At 43.1% G+C, this 20,396-nt stretch overlaps 1 protein-coding gene and 1 long non-coding RNA gene across 3 annotated transcripts in view; one reads left to right on the top strand and one right to left on the bottom strand.

Moving 5' to 3' along the window:
- The window catches only part of ATOX1 (antioxidant 1 copper chaperone), a 35,312-nt gene extending 20,508 nt beyond the window's left edge, over nucleotides 1-14,804 (top strand). The window contains exon 4 of the mRNA XM_043913358.1: nucleotides 12,869-14,804. The gene's annotated coding sequence lies outside the window, so the exon portion shown is untranslated. The remainder of the gene's footprint in view (nucleotides 1-12,868) is intronic.
- LOC122700450 overlaps nucleotides 1-20,396 on the bottom strand; it is a 54,364-nt gene that overhangs the window by 23,115 nt on the left and 10,853 nt on the right. The window lies entirely within an intron of this gene.

The raw sequence follows: 20,396 nt of genomic DNA, 5'->3' as shown, positions 1-20,396 counted from the left end.
AAGGATGCTATCCCCCACTGGTCTGCTCATCCTGGATTCCTAGCATCCTAGTCCTTTTAGGACTAAAAATCCCCAGACAGCTGGAAGCCAGCTGGATCTCAGATGAGAATGCAGGCTCTGCAGACAACAGATGGGTTCAGTGCCAGCCTGGCTGTTTCCCAGTGGCATGAGCTTGGGCAGGTTGCTTAACTGTCCTCAGGATCTCAGTTTTCTCATCTGTAAAATAATAACTATGCCTTTTTCTCACAGTGAAATGAGATGAGGCATGCACACAGCGGGTGCTCAGCCTGGCTACTGTTACCATCATTGCAGGGTTTGGGGGAAGAAGACCTGGCTGGTTGTCCAGTCCAATGTCCACACACACCCTCACCCTGCCTCCCCCCGACGGTGGGGCCCCAAGTCTTGGCCTGCACACCAGCCCTGAGAGAGAGCTCTACAAGCAACTGGCTCAACTCCGGACAGCTCTGGGCGGCGGGGAAATTCTGGTGTTGAGCCCACACACACCTCCCTGGCACTTCTCACAATGGAGGCTAGGTTTATCATGACACTCAGGCATCAGTCCAGCCCCTCCCCGTGATGGTGCCTCAGAGGCAGAACACACTCCGTTACCCATTCCTACTCCCGTCTCTGGCCCACCCCCTCAGCTCTTCCTCAGGCATACAGCTGGAGTCATCAGACCACGTGGTCACCAGCCTCCTTGTTAATGCCCCCCGCTTTTTTTTTAGCTATACCTCAGGGCATGTAGGATCTTAGTTCCCTGACAAGGGATCGAACCTGTGCCCCCTACAGTGGAAGCATGGAGTCTTAACCACTGAATGTCCAGGGAAGTCCTCGCTGATAGTGGAAGCTGAGAAAACACAAGAGGGCCAAGCAGCCCTGGGCCCCCATTGCTCCTAGGCCTGCTCATATGGTTGCTGGCACCCGGCACATGGGTGAGTGGATCCCCCACCCCACTCCACTTTACATTTCGGGAAGTGTGTTCTGAATCCTGTGGCTCCATAAAAGGCCTGAGGCTACCTGGTCAGGCCGCTGCCCGTCTCAGGCCTGACCCCTCCCCTGCTCAGCCACTGCCCCTCCCAGGGTCCAGTTTGGAAACCATCCTCCCTTAAGCAGCCACTTGCGGGTATCTAACTCTTTTTTTTTTTTCTTTCTGGTCTAAACAGAAGCTGTGGTTCCCTCTGTGTTCCTAGCAATTAGAGAGGCCAGAAAAGCCACTGAGATGGTAGGAAGGGCTAGAAGGAGAGGTGGAAGGTTAGAGGCTGGGGGAGAAACGCAGAACCTCTAAGAGCTTCAGGTGCCCTCCAGCTCCCCAGACCCTTCCACCATCACCTCCTGCCTCTGCCTCTTCCTCAGACCAAACTCCAGAGGTAGCAGAGGCCTTGAGGAATTCTAGAATGTTAGAACTGGACAACTCTTTAGAAAGAAAAACTCCTACTGCCTCATGATGGAAATATCTAAGTTATGATGGTGATACAGAATTAAAACCATTTTATTTATAAATCACTGCCTGCATTATAATCTCTACATGATGAAGAAAGTCTGTGTAACATTTTGGTGTATTTCTTTCTACTTCTTTTTGGTGCTTATGTAAATATTTATGTGCATGCATGCTCAGTCGCTCAGTATGTCCAACCCTTTGCGACTGTAGCCCACCAGGCTCCTCAGTCCACGGGATTCTCCAGGCAGGAATAGTGGAGTGGGTTTCCAAATCCTCCTCCAGTGGATCCTTCCAACCCAGGGACCGAACCCACATCTGATGCATCTCCTGCATTGCTGGCAGATTCTTTACCAGTGAGCTACCAGGGAAGCCCCATAAACATATATATATATATATATATATATGTTAACATAAAAGGCAATATACTGTAGTGTTTCAAAGCTCAGGGTCTGGAATTAGACTACGTGGGTTTAAATCCCAGCTCCATATCTTACTGGCAAATTATTTAACCCACCTAGGTCACTGTATCCTTATTAGTGAATCAGAGATCATTGCCTTTGTATCTCAGGGTCGTACTGAGAATTAAACAAGATAACCCATGTAAATTACTTAATATGGTGCCTTCTTTGTAGTAGGCACTCAATAAGCATTTTTTCAGTGATTTTCTTTATTTATTTCGGGGTGTTCTGAGCCTTCGTTGCTGTGTGGGCTTGTCTCTAGTTGTGCAGGGGCTTCTCTCCAGTTTCGGTGCACAGGTTTCTCATTGCAGTGGCTTCTCTTGTTGCGGAGCATGGGCTCCAGGATGCTGTGGGCTCAGCAGTTGCAGGTCCTGGGCTCTAGAGCACAGGCTCAGTAATTGCAGAGCTCGGGCTTAGTTGCTCTGCAGCATGTGGGATCTTCTTGGATCAGGGATGAAGCCCATGTCCCCTGCATTGGCAAGTGGATTCTTTACCACTGGGCCACCAGGGAGGCCCTCAATAAACATTTTAATAATTTTATTGGTGCTGATGTTTTGTAACCTGCTTCTTTCACTAAATAGTTTCCATGGATACATTTTCATCTTGGATGTACTATCTGGGGATGCTTCTTCACTACAATGGCTGAGTTAGATAGTTGCAACAGAGATTGTCCACAAAGTCTAAAATGTTTACTATCTTGCCTTTTGCAGAGAAATTGTATCAATCTATGGACTAGATCAGTATGTCAAACTGTGTTCTATGGAAACCCAAGTTTCCTACAGGTGCCTCAGGGGAAAGAGAAATAGATGGTGAAGTTCCAGGCCCCCAGCACCTTTCTATCAAGACTGATTCTCTTGGGACTTCCCTGGTGGTCCAGTGGTTAAGACTCCATGCTTACACTGCAGGAAGCATGGGTTCAATCCCTAGTTAGGGAACGAAGTTCCCACATGCTACTATGAAAACAAAAAATAAAATAAAAAACGACTGATCCTCTTATTTGTTAAGATTAACCACCTCACACCAGTCAGATTGGCCATCATTAAAAAGTCTACAGGCTTCCCTGGTGGTCTAGTGGTTAAGAATCTGCCTACCAATGTGGGGGTCACAGGTTCAATCCTTGGTCCCGGAACTAAGAACTCACACGCCATGGGGCAACTGAGTCCATGCACCACAACTACTGAAGCCCTAGAGCCCATGCTCCACAAGAGAACCCAATGCAATGAGAAACCTGTACATGGCAACTAGAGAATAGCCCGTGTGCAGAAACAAAGATCCGATGCAGCCAGATATAAATAAATACTATTTTTAAAAAGTATACAAATGCTAGAGAGAGTGTGGAGAAAATGGAACCCTCCTACACTGTTGGTGGGAATGTAAATTCGTGTAGCTATGGAGAAAGTATGGCGGTTCTTCAAAAATTCAAGAGTTGCCATATGGTTCAGCAATCCCACTCCTGAGCATATACCCAGGCAAAACTATAATTCAAAAAGATACATGTTCCCCAAGACAAGGGTGCCCACTCTCACCACTACTATTCAACATAGTGTTGGAAGTTCTGGCCACAGCAATCAGAGCAGAAAAAGAAGTAAAAGGAATCCAGATAGGAAAAGAAGAAGTAAAACTCTCACTGTTTGCAGATGACATGATCCTCTATATAGAAAACCCTAAAGACTCTACCAGAAAATTACTAGAGCTAATCAATGAATATAGTAAAGTTGCAGGATATAAAATTAACACACAGAAATCCCTTGCATTCCTATATACTAACAATGAAAAAACAGAAAGAGAAATTAAGGAAACAATACCATTCACCATTGCAACAAAAAGAATAAAATACTTAGGAGTATATCTACCTAAAGAAACAAAGGACCTATACATAGAAAACTATAAAACACTGATGAAAGAAATCAAAGAGGACACAAACAGATGGAGAAACATACCGTGTTCATGGATTGGAAGAATCAATATTGTCAAAATGGCTATTCTACCCAAAGCAGTCTATAGATTCAATGCAATCCCTATCAAGCTACCAACGGTATTTTTCACAGAACTAGACCAAAGAATTTCACAATTTGTATGGAAATACAAAAAACCTCGAATAGCCAAAATAATCTTGAGAAAGAAGAATGGAACTGGAGGAATCAACCTGCCTGACTTCAGACTCTACTACAAAGCCACAGTCATCAAGACAGTATGGTACTGGCACAAAGACAGAAATATAGATCAATGGAACAGAATAGAAAGCCCAGAGATAAATCCACGAACCTATGGACACCTTATCTTTGACAAAAGAGGCAAGGATATACAATGGAAAAAAGACAACCTCTTTAACAAGTGGTGCTGGGAAAACTGGTCAACCACTTGTAAAAGAATGAAACTAGAACACTTTCTAACACCATACACAAAAATAAACTCAAAATGGATTAAAGATCTAAATGTAAGACCAGAAACTATAAAACTCCTAGAGGAGAACATAGGCAAAACACTCTCCGACATAAATCACAGCAGGATCCTCTATGACCCACCTCCCAGAATATTGGAAATAAAAGCAAAACTAAACAAATGGGACCTAATGAAACTTAAAAGCTTTTGCACTACAAAGGAAACTATAAGCAAGGTGAAAAGACAGCCCTCAGATTGGGAGAAAATAAGAGCAAATGAAGAAACAGACAAAGGATTAATCTCAAAAATATACAAGCAACTCCTGCAGCTCAATTCCAGAAAAATAAATGACCCAATCAAAAAATGGGCCAGAGAATTAAACAGACATTTCTCCAAAGAAGACATACAGATGGCTAACAAACACATGAAAAGATGCTCAACATCACTCATTATTAGAGAAATGCAAATCAAAACCACAATGAGGTACCATTACACGCCAGTCAGGATGGCTGCTATCCAAAAGTCTACAAGCAATAAATGCTGGAGAGGGTGTGGAGAAAAGGGAACCCTCTTACACTGTTGGTGGGAATGCAAACTAGTACAGCCGCTATGGAAAACAGTGTGGAGATTTCTTAAAAAACTGGAAATAGAACTGCCATATGACCCAGCAATCCCACTTCTGGGCATACACACTGAGGAAACCAGATCTGAAAGAGACACGTGCACCCCAATGTTCATCGCAGCACTGTTTATAATAGCCAGGACATGGAAGCAACTTAGATGCCCATCAGCAGATGAATGGATAAGGAAGCTGTGGTACATATACACCATGGAATATTACTCAGCCATTAAAAAGAATTCATTTGAACCAGTCCTAATGAGATGGATGAAGCTGGAGCCCATTATACAGAGTGAAGTAAGCCAGAAAGATAAAGAACATTACAGCATACTAACACATATATATGGAATTTAGAAAGGTGATAACGATAACCCTATATGCAAAACAGAAAAAGAGACACAGAAATACAGAACAGACTTTTGAACTTTGTGGGAGAATGTGAGGGTGGGATATTTCAAAAGAACAGCATGTATACTATCTATGGTGAAACAGATCACCAGCCCAGGTGGGATGCATGAGACAAGTGCTCCGGCCTGGTGCACTGGGAAGACCCAGAGGAATCGGGTGGAGAGGGAGGTGGGAGGGGGGATCGGGATTGGGAATACATGTAAATCCATGGCTGATTCATATCAAGGTATGACAAAACCCACTGGAAAAAATAAAAAAATAAAAATTAAAAAAAAAAAAAAAAGGGACTTCCCTGGTGGTCCAGTGGCTAAGACTCCATGCTCCCAGTGAAGGGGACCTGGGTTCAATCCCTGGTCAGGGAACTAGATCCCACATGCCACAACTAAAGAGTTTGTATGCCGCAAGTAAAGACCTGGTGCAAATAAATAAATAAATATTTAAAAAAAAAAAAAAAAAAAAAGAAAAAATAAAATATTTCACCTCCCCCAAAAAAAAAAAGATACATGTTCCCTTATGTTCATAGCAGTATTATTCACAATTCACAGCCAAGACACATTCAAACAATCTAAATGTCTATAGACAGATGAATGGATGAAGAAGATGTGGTATGTATATATACACAACAGAAAATTACTCAGCCATGAAAAGAAATGAAACAATGCCATTTGCAGCAGCATAGATGAACCAAGAGATTATCATACTGAGCAAAATCAGAAATAGTAAGACAAATACCATATGCTATCACCTACATGTGGAATCTAAAATGAACAATATGTGTGAATAAAATGAACAATATCAAATGAATATATCTATGAAATAGAAACATAATCACAGATATATACAACAGATTTGTGGTTGCCAAGGGTGAGGGTAGGTGCAGGAGTGAGGGACTGGGAGTTTGGGATTAGCAGATGCAAACCACTGAACATAGAAAAAAAAATAGGTAAACAACAAGGACTGTATAGCTCGGGGAAGTATACTCAATATCTTATAATAACCTATAGTGGAAAAGAACCTGAAAAAGAAAATATATATCTATATAACTGAGTCACTTTGCTGTGCACTTGAAACTAACACAACATTGTAAATTAATTATATTTCAAACATAAATTGGCAAAAAAAAAAGAAAAGCATTCTGTGTGACAGTAAAGGAGAAAGACACAGGAAGAAAACTATAAATTTTTCTATACAACCATATACGGCAAAACATTAAGATTTGTTAAAGCCAGCAGGTACATACAAAGATGTTAACTTAATATTCTCTAAACTTTCTTTGTGTGCTTGTAATAGCTCATAAATTAAAAGAAAAAAGATGATATATAAACATGGAAAACACTGCCAACAGTTCAACAGGATATACAATGAAAAATGAACATCCAGTCATCTTAGATCTGTGGTTCTCTTCCTTGGGGACACTAAGTCACCAATTTCATAAGCATCTTTCAGGAATAGTCTGCAAACGCAAGCTTTAAGATCCAAAAGAGTAACTCCACTGGGAACAACCATCCTTACGTGCATGGACATCTGATCCATTCCCCATATGGGAAGCAGCCTGCACACCAAGGCCTTCCATTTGGAGAGTCTACCTTGTGACTTTGTACTTTGGACATTGACTGGAAACCACTTTTCTTTCTGTGTCAGTGGACCCCAGCCCATCTGGTGCATCTTTTCCAATTGGTGACTTTGTGGGCCTCCCTTGTTAACCAGAGTCAGCTTCTCTGGAGAATGACTGCTTATCTCTATGACATACCCTCCCAAGGACCCCTGGGGCTTCCCTGGTGGCTCAGTTGGTAAAGAATCTGCCTGCAGTGCAGGAGACCACCTGCAATGCAGGAGATACAGGTTCAATACTTGGGTCAGAAGATCCCCTGGAGAAGGGCATGGCAACCCATTCCAGTATTCTTGCCTGGAGAATCCCATTGACAGAGGAGCCTGGTGGGCTACAGTCTATGGGGTCACAAGAGTTGGACACGATTTAGTGACAACCACCAAACCACCAAGGACCCCTAGAATGAAGATTTCATATGCCAAGCAACCTGTATTTTAAGTCACCTGGGAAGCCTATATTTTAAGTCAGACCCTCCCAAATATATTCTCAAAACTTGGTAAGAATCAGTCCAGCCATTTTCTTACAATGGGGTACACAAATAGATAAGAAGTCATAAACTTCATTTTTATATTATACAGATAAATCCTTTACTGCTCTCTGACCCTGAACTTTAGGAAAAACAAGAGAGAAAACATATAAAATGGGAACATACTTAGCACAATGTTCTGTATTTTGGCTTTTTTTTTTTTTTTTTTTTTTGCATTTCACAGCATCTTACAATGATTCCACATTTCATATTAATCCACATAGTTTTGCCCTTCTATTTATAATACAAATATTGTTTCAATTTTATTTGTGAATATACTGGGGGCTAAAATTAGTAATGATCTTATTCTTTCTAAAACAGTGTTAACTTGCTAAGTATAGGAGAACAACTTCATCTCCTTACCTGAGATTTTTTTAGTTTTACCACTAACGTCCTATGTCCTGGGAAACCCCTCAGTTCTGGGTGAACTGGGATGTTTGGTCGTCGTATTTAAGTACCATAAAAATATCAGACAAGTTTGAATAGGAATTGGTCCATTATAGCAATGTGCACGGTTATCTTCATTTCTGGCCCCAAGTTAAATTATCAACCAAACATTTTCCGCATGGAGGAAGGATTTTCCTAGCACTTTTGTTATTATCATTGGGAACTGCCTCATGTTGTTAGGGGGCTGCATAATATTCCATTGAATGACTTCACCATAATTTTATTAAACCCATCCCCTCCCAATGGCCATTTCATTTCTTTGCAGTGTTTTGCCGGAATAAACAAGCCTGCCATAAATGTCCTTATTTACCTGTTCTATAAACTGGTAAATTCTTCACAATAATTTGTTTTGAAAATAAGGTTTTCCTGCTAAAAACAAAACTCCAAAAGCCACAGGATTAAAGACTCTTTCATCTTGGGTCTCCTGCAAGTCTCTTTTTCTTCAGGTGACTGGGCTGATGAGTTAAAAATGGGTGGGCAGCCAAGGCCCCAGGAAGGAAGCCTAGGCAAAGGGAAGGCTTCCTGGAGGGGGGGGGGGGGGGAGGGGGCAGGAGGGAGGAAAACAGCCCGGCGCTGTGGTTCCCAGCTTGGAGCTGGTGTTTATCAAGGCGGGTGGGAGAGGAGCTGGCCAGACTTGGAGGGGTCCAGTGTTGGCTGGGAAAAGGGCCGGGAGACTGGAGCCATTCAGCCGTGTTCTAAAAAGAGCAGGGAGAGGAAGGAAAAACAAGCCCAGACACACACTGGGTGGCTGCCGGCTGGCCAGGGATCTTGGTACAACAAGCCAGGTGCCAGGCGTTGAGGACAAGCCAGTGGGAACCCACTCCAGACTAGGCAGGTTGAGGTCAGTTCCACAACGGCTTTTTGGATTTGTTAGGAATGGGTTTTTACAGAATATGGGATAATTCTGTACTTTTCCAGAAAGATGAGCTACATGGGCCAGAAGGGTGCATTTCTAGCCATGTTGTATATGTGGCCCATGTGTATTAATGCATCCTTTATCCCTCAAAGGGGCTTGGCATCATTTACCATGGTGTTAGTGAAACACAAGAGCCAAAAGTCAAAAAAGTTTGGGAAATGCTAGGTCAGTCAAAATCAAGCAAAATTCTCTAGTCTGGGGATTCACAGAGCCTTCAATATACAAATACCATACTTCATGGGTTTTCCAAAAGGAGAGATTGTGCTGTTTCCAAAACTTGGAGTCCTCAGAACACAACCCTACCCCCAATCACGGAATATATAATAACATCTTTACTAAATGTTGATTGCTAATTTTAACCCATAGGATAAGGCAAAAGCCAATAAGCCTATCCTTAAACATCCAAAAATCTAGGAGAGAGAGGACTGTGGAGTCTGGCCAATATGAGATGCTGTCAGGTCCTACATGAAAGTACAATGGGCACTTTTCACAGTGTAACATAATTGACTTTCATGAGCACAAGGGATTCCCTGGAATTCTGACTTGGGAGTAGCCCCATGCAGGTCACAACATTTGACTGAATATGACGGAAGAGGTCAGGTTTTCTCCAGCCTACATCTGAATTCTATTGGTCCTAGAGACTCAGCAATACACTTAACCACAGTGCTCTCTGAGGACCTTTGTGTATCGGGGTGGGTGCACACAGAACCCTGGGAGAGATGCCCTATGCTGGGTTCTGAGAAATACTGAGATCACTTCATCCAATTAGCATCCCCATTACATGACTCTGTGTCTATGACTCCACCTTTGCTGATGCATCCTTCAAGGTTAAAATGCAAAGCCATCTGGGGAGAACCACTGGCAGCCTTTCTGCCCTAAGATCTGAGTGGAAAGAGCCAGGTTAGGTGCTGGTCAAGGATGAAATGCCCTATACTAAAGAGTCTATATTTGCAAATCTTTCCTATATTTGAGTAACTAGGTAAGGCTGATACCTTGTATCGAGGGTCCCTTCCCCTAGAAAGAATTAGAAAATGAAATGCTAAGGTGTCAGGGAAAGTCTTAGTTTTCTCTGCCACTAATTTGCTGATTGATATTAGGAAGTCCTTTCCCCTCTCTGAACTTCATGTTCTCCCTCTGTAAAACGAGGTGGTCACACTATTTCCGTTATTTTCTAACTTTTGACCAGAGGAAGACTTTGTACAAACAAAGTCTTAAACTTTATCCTGTATATTGGGTTGGCCTGAAAGTTCATTTGGATTTTTCCATAACATCTTAAGGATATTGTGCTTTTAGGAGCAAAGAGGTTGCTGTGATTGAGTCAGATCATATGGAGTTCTTCTGTATGACTGCAAAATTCTATTTCCTGACCTGAGTGATAGTTACAACTGGCAGTTTCCTTGGAGAAGGAAATGGCAACCCACTCCAATATTCTTACCTGGGAAATCCCATGGACAGAGGAGCCTGCAGGCTACAGTCCATGGGGTCACAAAAGAGTTGGACATGACTTAGAGAATAAATAAGCACTAACTCCAAAATAAAAGTGGCTTGGGAATTTCCTGGCAGTCCAATGGTTAGGACTCTTTGCTTTTATTGCCAAGGACCTGGGTTCAATCCCTAGTTGGGGAACTAAGATCCCACAAGCCGAGCACCAAAAAATAAAAAACAACAATAAGAAAATAAAATTGGCTTAAATATGACAGGGTAAAGTATCTGCCTATAATGCAGGTAGACCCAGGTTCAGTCCCTGGGTCGGGAAGATCCCCTGGAGAAGGGAATGGCAACCCACTCCAGTACTCTTGTCTGGAAAATCCCATGGACAGAGGAGCCTTGCAGGCTACAGTCCATGGGGTCCCATAGTTGGACATGACTAAGTGACCACTTTAAAAATGACAGAGGTTTATAACTCTTCCATATAAATGAAGTCTGGAGAGAAACAGTCCAGGAACTCAATATAATCAAGTTAGAACTAAATGACCATCATGGCTGACTCTTTGCAACCCCATGAACTGTAGCCTGCCAGGCTCCTCTGCCCATGGGATTCTCCAGACAAGAATATTGGAGTGGGTTGTCATTCCCTTCTCCAAGGGATCTTCCCAATCCAGGGATGGAATCCAGATCTCCTGCATTACAGGCAGATTCTTTACCATCTGAGCCACAAACAGGCAGGTAAATGATCATCAAAGACCCAAGATCTTTTTTTTTTTTTTCCTCTGTTTTTGCCCATCATCTTCAGCATGAGATTTCTAAGTCCAAGGTAGCCAACTGAGCTTCAACATCATGTCCACACCACAGCCAGCGAGAAAAGGGAAGAAGAAGAGCATAGACCCTCACTTTAAAAAAACACCCAGAAGTAGCGCTCACAACCATTACTTATACCCCACTAACGAAAACATCATTACATGGCCTTACCTAGCTACAAGGAAGGCTGGGAAATGAAGTGTTTAACTTTGGTGGCCAGGGACCACCCCCTGCCCCCGTCCCACCCACACCAACTGCAGTTTCCACAACAAAGAGAAGAAGGAAGGGTAGGTTTAGGGGACAATATCAGTGGACTCTGCCACAACATACTAATGAATTTTCATTTCTGATGTGTTTAAAGTTATGGGTGACCAATATTGGTGTCTTCATTGTTTTTCAGTCACAGTTTTAAATACAGCTTGAAGTATACAAAAAGAGATGAATATTAACAGTTTGTGGAACTGGAGAAGCACCCATAGAACATGGCTTAAAAACCCCTGAACCAGAAACTCCCTAAGAGATTTTCCAGCACTGACATTCTAGAATTCAATGAAAGCCCTGCCCCGTTCCATGAGCTAACAGCGGGCTTTCTCTCTGGGGACTGGCAGGGCACTTCTTGTTACCTTCAGGACTGAGAATTGTACTGTTTGTTTCTTCTGAGTCAGCATGGCCCTGGCCAAATATCTTGAAAAGCTCTCTGTCATTCAGTAGCCTTCCCTCTTGGGCTGGGAGTTCCCTAGATGAGGTGTAGTTTACTGAGGCATTGATACCTCAGTGTTTCAAAGCCAGGACAGCTTCTTAGCAGGGAATGGCTCAGACTTTCCGCCAAGAGTTTCAGAGATCTTTAGAGTAGAGGGACCTATTTTTTGGTTCAGCTCTTTCATTATATCAGAGAAGGAAGAGCTGATCCAGAGAGGCTGAGAGACTTATTGAAAGTCATCAGAAACTTGATAGCAGGGCTGGGCACATACTGACTTGTCCTGATGCTTTCCATGAACTGTGATAGCTTGAATTTAATGTACACTTTCTATGTGCCAGTCTCTGAGCTAAGCACATTACTTGCTAATATAATCTCCTCTGGCACCAGAGGCTTTTAATCCATTCCAGAGACACAGGAGGGAAGGGGTGAGGTCATGGGCCTGAAAGACTTGGTATCTTAGAGAAGGTTCTAGAAAGACCCAGGGGCCAAGGTATTATTTCCTGATTCTGACCACATTTCTGAGAGGAATGTTGTGGGGTTTGGGACGGCTGGGCAGCCTGTTGCGAGGGTGGTGGATCTGGAGCAATGAAAGGGGATCAACATAGCTGACCTGCCTCTGTGAGAGCATAACCCTGGAAAATTCCAAAGCTTCGAGCAGCCTAGTTTGGGCAGAGCCACGATCCAAGAAAACAAAGTCCCACCATCACCAGTCATTTAAAAGCTCTATAATCTTTACTTTTATATCTCTAAGAGCATTATAAAGGATCTAGTTAATTAATCTAATTAGCTAATCCATTCCTGTCCCCTTCAAATTCTCTCATCTTCTCACTCCTACTGCTCGACTGCTAGGAAAATACAAAACCCTGCACCTGGCCATGTAAATTTTTGTCTCTTTCTTCCTACGCATGAGAAAAAGAAGAATTTTTTTTAGAACTTTTAACTTTGAAATCATCACAGATTCATAAGAAGCTGCAAAGGTAGTAGCAAGAGTACTCAGGGGTCCCTGTACTCTCTAGGCGATTCCCCTAGTGGTCACTCATTTAAGACTTTCATGTTACATCTTGCCGGCTCATCTAATCCTTGCAACAGCTCTAAGAGATGACTCTAACAACGATCATTTTTCACAGGAAGAAGCTGAGTCTCAAGAAATGAAATACAGTGCTCAAGATCCCCAGCAATTTGGTACAGAATCAGGACTTCGATTCAGACTGTAAAGTTGGCACGTGCTCACATGAAGTCTCTTGTTCTCCCTCCGACTTCGCCCTGACCCTCCCCAGGAAAGAGGAAAAGTCCAGAACAGAGAGGCCCAGCCCCCCAAAGAATGCAGTCCTTCACGTCTCAGGAGTGTGAGGGCCAACTGCAGTTTGCTAAAAGTTGGAGGAGCCTCCCCTACATAGCTTGACTGTAGAGTCATCAGAACTATGTGCATGACCCAGACAGTGGCCCCAGACGCCGTTTCAGTTCTTTTCCAAAGCCAGGACACGTTTTCTGCTCTCCTTCAGGCTGCCCTTTGCCCTCTCCCGGGACCTTCTTCCTCTCTCACCCTCCTGCTCACTGTTTCTGTGAAACCACAGGATGATTCTCCTCTGCCACGTAACAAACATCATCTGCTCTTGTCTTAAAGCTGTGACTGGGGCTCACGTTGTCTCAGAGATGTGAGAAGAGGTTAGCCACCCACTTGAGTAAACACAAGATCTCCTCAGAGCCAGAAATCTGACTTTTTCTCCTGAAAGTGACAGAGCCCCCAAGCCAAAGCGGCATAAGCCCCAAAGGGACTTGACAGGCCCCTGTGAGCCAAAAGGCCAGGAGCAGGGCTGTCTACCATGTAGGGACTGCAGGCTGCTGTGTGTCACAGACATTTGTATCCTAACACATTCATCTCAGTCTGTAAAGCAACCCGTTCCCTCTGGCAGCCTTCCTGGTACCTCTTGCTCCCCGGCTGCTCCCCTTCTCATCTCTCATGCCTGCAATCTGAGAAGACAGGGATAAAGAACAAAGGCTCCTTCCAATCACAAGTTTCCCCAGAACCTTCCGCGCACAGACCGGCCTACAAGTCATTGACCAACCCTGGGTCACCTGGCCTCTCTCTTCACTGTAAGGAGGTCTAGGAAGCTTGGTGTGTTGGCTGGACGTGGGCAGAGAGCTCCCTGAGCAAAACAGAGGGTCTTCAGATTGAGCAGAAGAGCAGACAGATAGGGGAGGCTGCCCTGGGCTGGCTTAGGGACTCAGACCAATGTCCCAGGATGGCTCTCTGTCTCTCTCATGCCGGCTTCGTGTTCACATGGGCCTCCCAGTGTGATCTTCAAGAGGCTGCTTCCACTCTGGATCTCACGTCCACTCCTAGCCCAGCCCAGGAGGAAAACACCAGATCCTTTGCTATAGACCTGCCTTCCACCTCATGCTCCTCCGTGAAACAGTCAATATTATCATGGAGCCTGGAACACTAAGTAACTTAAGCAATTAAACCGGTCCAGTCCCCATCAAATTCTCTCCTCTCCTCATTCTTACTGCCCAACTGCTAGGAATTAGCCTAGTCACATCCTTTCTCTAAGCTGGACTGAGAATGCAGGAGAGGATGTCATTGCCCAAGAGGGAAATCAAGGTATGGTGCCCAAAGAATGGAAAATGGGTGCTGGTAGCCCCCCAAAATCCCATCAACTATCTACTGCTGAATCTTGGGCATCATCCTGTTCTGAGATTCTTAAATCACTGAAGGTATGTCCCGCCTCCCCAAATATTTGATTAAAATTTCATATTTTAGATCAGTGGTTCTCAAAGTGTGGCCCCAGGGTTCCGGGGGTCCCTTTAAGGGTCCACAAGTTCCAAACTATATGTTCATAATACACTAAGATGTTATTTGCCTCTTTCACTATCATTCTCTCCCAAGGATCCAGGGGAGTTTTCCAGACGTTACGTGATGTGTTGGCTCCAGATGTTGTTTTGCTCTGATACTTAACGGGATGTGTGTTTGTATATTCTTGTTCTTTAAAAAAGTCTTAGTGTTCATTTCTAACACAGTGAATATTGACAAATGCAACTAAATAAAACATTTATTCAAAGTCACAACAATTTTTTTTTTTGGCCATGCCACACATCTTGTGGGATCTCAGTTCCCCATCAGGGACTGAACCTGGGCCACGGCAGTGACAGCCCAAAGTCCTAACTACTAGGCCACCAGGAAACTCCCTCACAATAATTTTTAAGGCAATAAGAGGGTTCGAGACCAAAATTTGAGAATCATCCTTCATATTTTGGAGCAGCATATTCTGCTACCCATCAACTGTTTTAGATATTAGGCTCACTTGAACATCTTAAGGAACAACAGGCACACTTATAAGTGTTAGGTAACAAATTTTAACCCATTCAAGACCATCATCAGTTTAATTTTCTGTATCACAGTTTCAGCTGTAAGTATCAAAAACCAAATGAAAAAATAGCAATGCCTTAAATAACACAGAAATATGTTCTGCCCTCAAACAAACAAAATTTGGAGGCAAGTTATCAAGGGCTGGAGTTCTGGCTTCTGTCAGGGCATCCTGAGTGTGGGCTGGAAAAGAATTTCCAGACACACAGTATTTCAGATGGGAGTGAGTTTATTAAGAGCAGGGAGCAGAGATAATGAGGGTGCTGCAAATGCAGCAGGCTGATCTCCTGACAGGCCAGGGAGAGCCAACAGGATGCTGTTAGAACAGAGGGCTGGCTCAAGAGGCAGCTGAGGCTTTTTTCATAGGTTGCATGCTCAGTCACTTCAGTCCCCTCTGACTCTTTGTGACCCTATGAACTGTAGCCCACCAGGTTCCTCTGTCCACAGGATTCTTCAGGCAAGAATACTGGAGTGGGTTGCCATGCCCTCCTCTAGGAGATCTTCCTGACCCAGGGATCGAACCCACGTCTCTTATGTCTCCTGCATTGGCAGGCAGGTTCTTTACCACTAACGCCACCTGGAAAGCCCTTTCGCGGGTTGAAAAAGTGAAATTTAAGTCACTCAGTTGTGTCTGACTCTTTGCGATCCCGTGGACTGTAGCCCACCAGGCTCCTCCGTCCATGGGATTCTCCAAGCAAGAATACTGGAGTGGGTTGCCATTTCCTTCTCCAGGGGATCTTCCTGACCCAGGGATCAAACCCAGGTCTCCCGCTTTGCAGGCAGATGCTTTAACCTCTGAGCTGCAGGTTAGCAGCCAATTTTCATAGTCTCAAGACATAGATAATTCCTGCTGGAAGGGTGGCATTAGGTTAGGGTGCTATAGGGTAAGTACCAAGGTGGGCATTTTTGCCCAATTTGGGGTCAGGAAGCTTGCTGGTGATGATCAAGGGGGCTTTTGGCAACAGTTACAAAGGGTTACAAGGTTACAGAGGTAACCTTGGTTATGGTCTCCACTTCAATGGCCTTGGTGCAAGGCCTCGCACCTCTCTCCTTGGGATAGGACTCCACAGCTTCATGATTCACTCTATTTTGCTGCTCTGCCACACTCTACATGGGCTTTAAATGTCGTGTTCCAAAGTGGCTGCTTAAGCTCCACCCACCCCAATTGCATTCTGTCAGCAAGATATTTCCTCAAAATTGCATATGACACTACTATGTATGTTGTTAGGCCAGAACTTAGTTATATGACCACATCTATCTGCAAAGAATTTGAGGAAATTCAGTTTTTAAAAGTCTGTTCATCACACATGCAGTTAAAAATCAGTGTTTCTATTTCTGAGAAAGAGAAGTCTACAAAATATCAGGGATTAGCTATCAACTTAAGTTTTTGTGTGTGTGTGTAGACTTTGGAATCAAGCCTCTCCTTTATCCTCTGTTTGTTTTTCAGTTGCTAAGTTGTGTCTGATTCTTTGTGACCCCACGGACCACAGTATGTTAGGCTTCCCTCTCCTTCACTATCTCCTGGAGTTTGCTCAGACTCATGTCCATTGAGTCAGTGATGCCATCCAAACATTCGTCCTCCGTCACCCCCTTTTCCTCCTGCCCTCTATCTTTCCCAGCATTAGGATCTTTACTGGTACGTTGGCTCTTTGAATCAGGTGTCCAAAATATTGGAGCTTCAGCTTCAGTGCTTCCAGTAAATATTCAGGGTTGATTTCCTTTAGGATTGACTGGTTTGATCGCCTTGCTGTTCAAGGGATTCTCAAGAGTTATTCTCTGTTTAACTGCAAAATATTCTGTGTTTCAAAGTGAGCTGTTTAAAAACTGTGCCCATTTTCAACTATGTATCTATAAATTGATATTCTCTCAATATTATGGCATAAAAAATATATTATTCAATGAATCGGCCATGAGGCTGATTGAAGTCAATGATTGAAACCTAAATCCTAGTTTTAAGTTCTTGTGATCATCAGTGCCTGCTCTTCATGTTGACTGGCTTTCACAAACAGATAAGACAATGTTTATTTAGCTATTTATTTATTTTGGCCAAGCCACTGAGAAGGTTGCAGATCTTAGTTCTTTGACCAGGGATTGAACCTGGGCCCTTGGCTGTGAAAGTCCAGAGTCCTAACTACTGGACTTCTAGGAAATTCCCAAGATAATGTTTAAAATCAGAAAATAAACTTACACTGATAAAACACTACTGTTATTTGTTAATATATTGAAAGTCTGTGTATAATTTCATTTGGAATTGGGGATGTATTATTAAAGAATTGATAGCAATGATTTTCTGAAGGTCCTAGGCCAACAGATGTGTTTTGTTTGGTGACTACTTTGTTCATAGCATTTCAAATTTGAATGTCTTTTATAGACCAGATACTTTCCAGTTCAGTAAGGCTCCATCCCTCCCTCTTGTGTTAAACTGGGCTATTTAACCAAATCTTAACATATGCCTGCAGGCATCTGAAATTTCTAACAGATCATACAGAAAGGGAAAGGTTTTGTCTCAAGTCCAATAAGCATTTGTTGAACTTGGGAAAAAGAAAGAAAGTAGGTGAGCAGTCTACAGAAAATAATCACTAAAGTATGAATTAAGTAAGTGTTGCATAAAAGATGATGGCCTATGTTGAGGTCATATGTTGGAGAGTCTTGAACGAAAGTTGAGAAGTCTGGCCTTAACTACATTGGAAGATGGGAAACCACTGGATGCTAAATTTTCAAGGGTTTAGGATTGTTATGGAGGTACTGGGACATGCCTCTTTAAAACCAAGGGTAAAATGATCTATTCTTAAGATGAGACTAGGGCACGTTAAAGCAAGGCACATGAAAATGGCCTCTTGCTGTTGTTGTTCAGTTTCTAATTTGTGTCTGACTCTTTGCGACCCCCTGGACTGCAGCATGCCAGGCCTCCCTTTCCTTTACCATCTCCGGGAGTCTGCTCAAATTCACCTCCATTGAGTCAGTGGTGCATTTTTCCCCCATCTATTTGCCATGAAGTGATGAGACCGGCCTGGGGTTAGTGTTAATAGAGACAAAGGCTGGGTGTGTCTACCAAGGGAATTTGGAAAAGTCTTTTAGAAAAAAAAAAAAAGGATCAGATCCATCCTAGCCTCCTGGCTGTTCTTAATGGTCATTAGTATTCCAATGAACACTCATAGAAAAGAATTTGATTGGTTTCTTGAGTGTTCCAAGCATACCTGCTTGGGTCATTCAACCCAGGGGCCATAAATTGAATGGCCAGGGTTCCAAAGGTGGGTTTTCTGGGTCCAAAGGGAGACTGTGAGCAAGGGTCACAGATAATCAACAAGAATGTTATACTCCAAAATAAATAAAGTAAAATAAACAAAAGACAGTTGTACTCCAGGAAGGCTAGGCAAGCTAGGGAGTTGTTTCTGGGTCTGGTGAATGTATGGAGTGGACAAGAAGTAGTGAAATGTTCCAGTTATTGTACTAAGCCTTTTACATGGAGTATCTGCCTGGATCTTAATTGCTTTATGGGGATAGATACCTTTATCCCTAATCCACAGAGAAGACTGAGGTAGAAAGATTAAAACAATTCTTTGGACAGATTCCTATTGATGGGGTTAGTTTAAAAGTCATGTAGTGACATTTCTTTATGTTATCTCCCTGCAGAGGAATGAGAAAGTGTGGTATCTTTATTCTAGCACTTGCAGTGAGGTAAGGGAAGCAGTGGGCTGGTACCTTTTGTCCCTCTGCCTTCACTGACCCTTTCTCTATTTTATTGCACCCAAGTTTTCCCCTGGCCCATCCCTCTTCCCACTCTCAGCCCCCATGTGGGGAGGGAAGACTCTGCTTCAGGATAAGAACACCCCCCTACCTAGGCACTCAGAGGATTGCATCTCTTGGTTCCCAGAGGCAACAGTTGTTCTGAAATGCAGGCAGTTTGGGGAGGAAGAGTTAGGATTTGAATAGATAGGAAACCTGGGAGAAAATGGTCAGGCTCCTTCCAAAATGTGACAATACCCCACTGTCTATTTTTCAGAATAAATGACATTCTCTTGGAAATAGCCGATTTCAGCTAGACTCTAAGCTTTATGAAGGCACAGACTATGTCTAGGCGCATCCCAGCTGCTGCTGCTAAGTCGCTTCAGTCGTGTCCGACTCTGTGCGACCCCATAGACGGCAGCCCACCAGGCTCCCCTGTCCCTGGGATTCTCCAGGCAAGAACACTGGAGAGGGCTGCCATTTCTTTCCCCAATGCATGAAAGTGAAAAGTGAAACTGAAGTTGCTCAGTCACATCGACTCTTAGCAACCCCATGGACTGCATGCAGCCTACCAGGCTCCTCCGTCCATGGGATTTTCCAGGCAAGAGTACTGGAGTGGGTTGCCATTGCCTTCTCCGGGCATCCCAGCATAAGCACCATCAATAGCAGGTGTTAAACAAATAGGTTGTTGAATGACTAAATGAGTTGTTAGACACGTTGATCATTTACTAAATCACAGCATGACATAACTGGAGGGATCCTTGAGATCTTTTAGCCTGATTTCTCCCATTTTACAGAGAAAGAACCCAAGGCAAGGGAACTTTCTGTGAGACAGCACTGAGTGAGAATGAGATCCCAGGCCTCCTGCCCTGAGTCCTGGGTTCACTTTATAATACCAGAGCTTCTCAAGGTGGGACACGGACCACTTTTTGTCCTGAAGATTATTTTTCGCATGAAACTACACTGAATCAACAGAGTAAATAAACTGTTTTCCTTTAAATATTTTTCCAAGCCTTCTGATCACATGGAGGAGAAAGTTGTGGTTTGGAGTTAGTAAATTGCTAACGCCCCTCACTTGCTAATAATGTTTTTTATTTTTTAACAACAAGTGAGCCCATGTTAGGATCAGAACCTTCACAAGAAACAGAAACAATTTAGTTTAATTCAATATTGTTATCTAAATGTTTTGTGGAAAGTTTCAAGCAGAATTCAAAACAAAGAGAATAATACTATTAACCTTCTAAGTACTCAGCATCCAGCTCTAATCACTATCAAGAGTTCATCAAACTTGTTTATATACCCAGCCCTATCACACACCTTTTCTTAAGAGTATTTCAAAACAAATCTTGTCTTTGCATTATACCATCACAACCATAAATATTTCAGTATGTAAAGCTAACAGATAAGAACTTTCTTTTTGGTGGAGCCACAATTCCATCATCTCACCTAATACAATTGAAAGTAATTCCTGCAAAAAAAAAAAAAAAAAAAATATATATATATATATATATATATATATAAAAGAAGTAATTCCTTAGTATATATAGGAATAAAACTACCATATG

Source organism: Cervus elaphus, chromosome 9 (assembly GCF_910594005.1).
Source record: "Cervus elaphus chromosome 9, mCerEla1.1, whole genome shotgun sequence".
Lineage (NCBI taxonomy): Eukaryota > Metazoa > Chordata > Mammalia > Artiodactyla > Cervidae > Cervus > Cervus elaphus.
The sequence above is the reverse complement of the archived record's forward strand: the minus strand, read 5'-3'. Positions and strand labels throughout refer to the sequence as shown.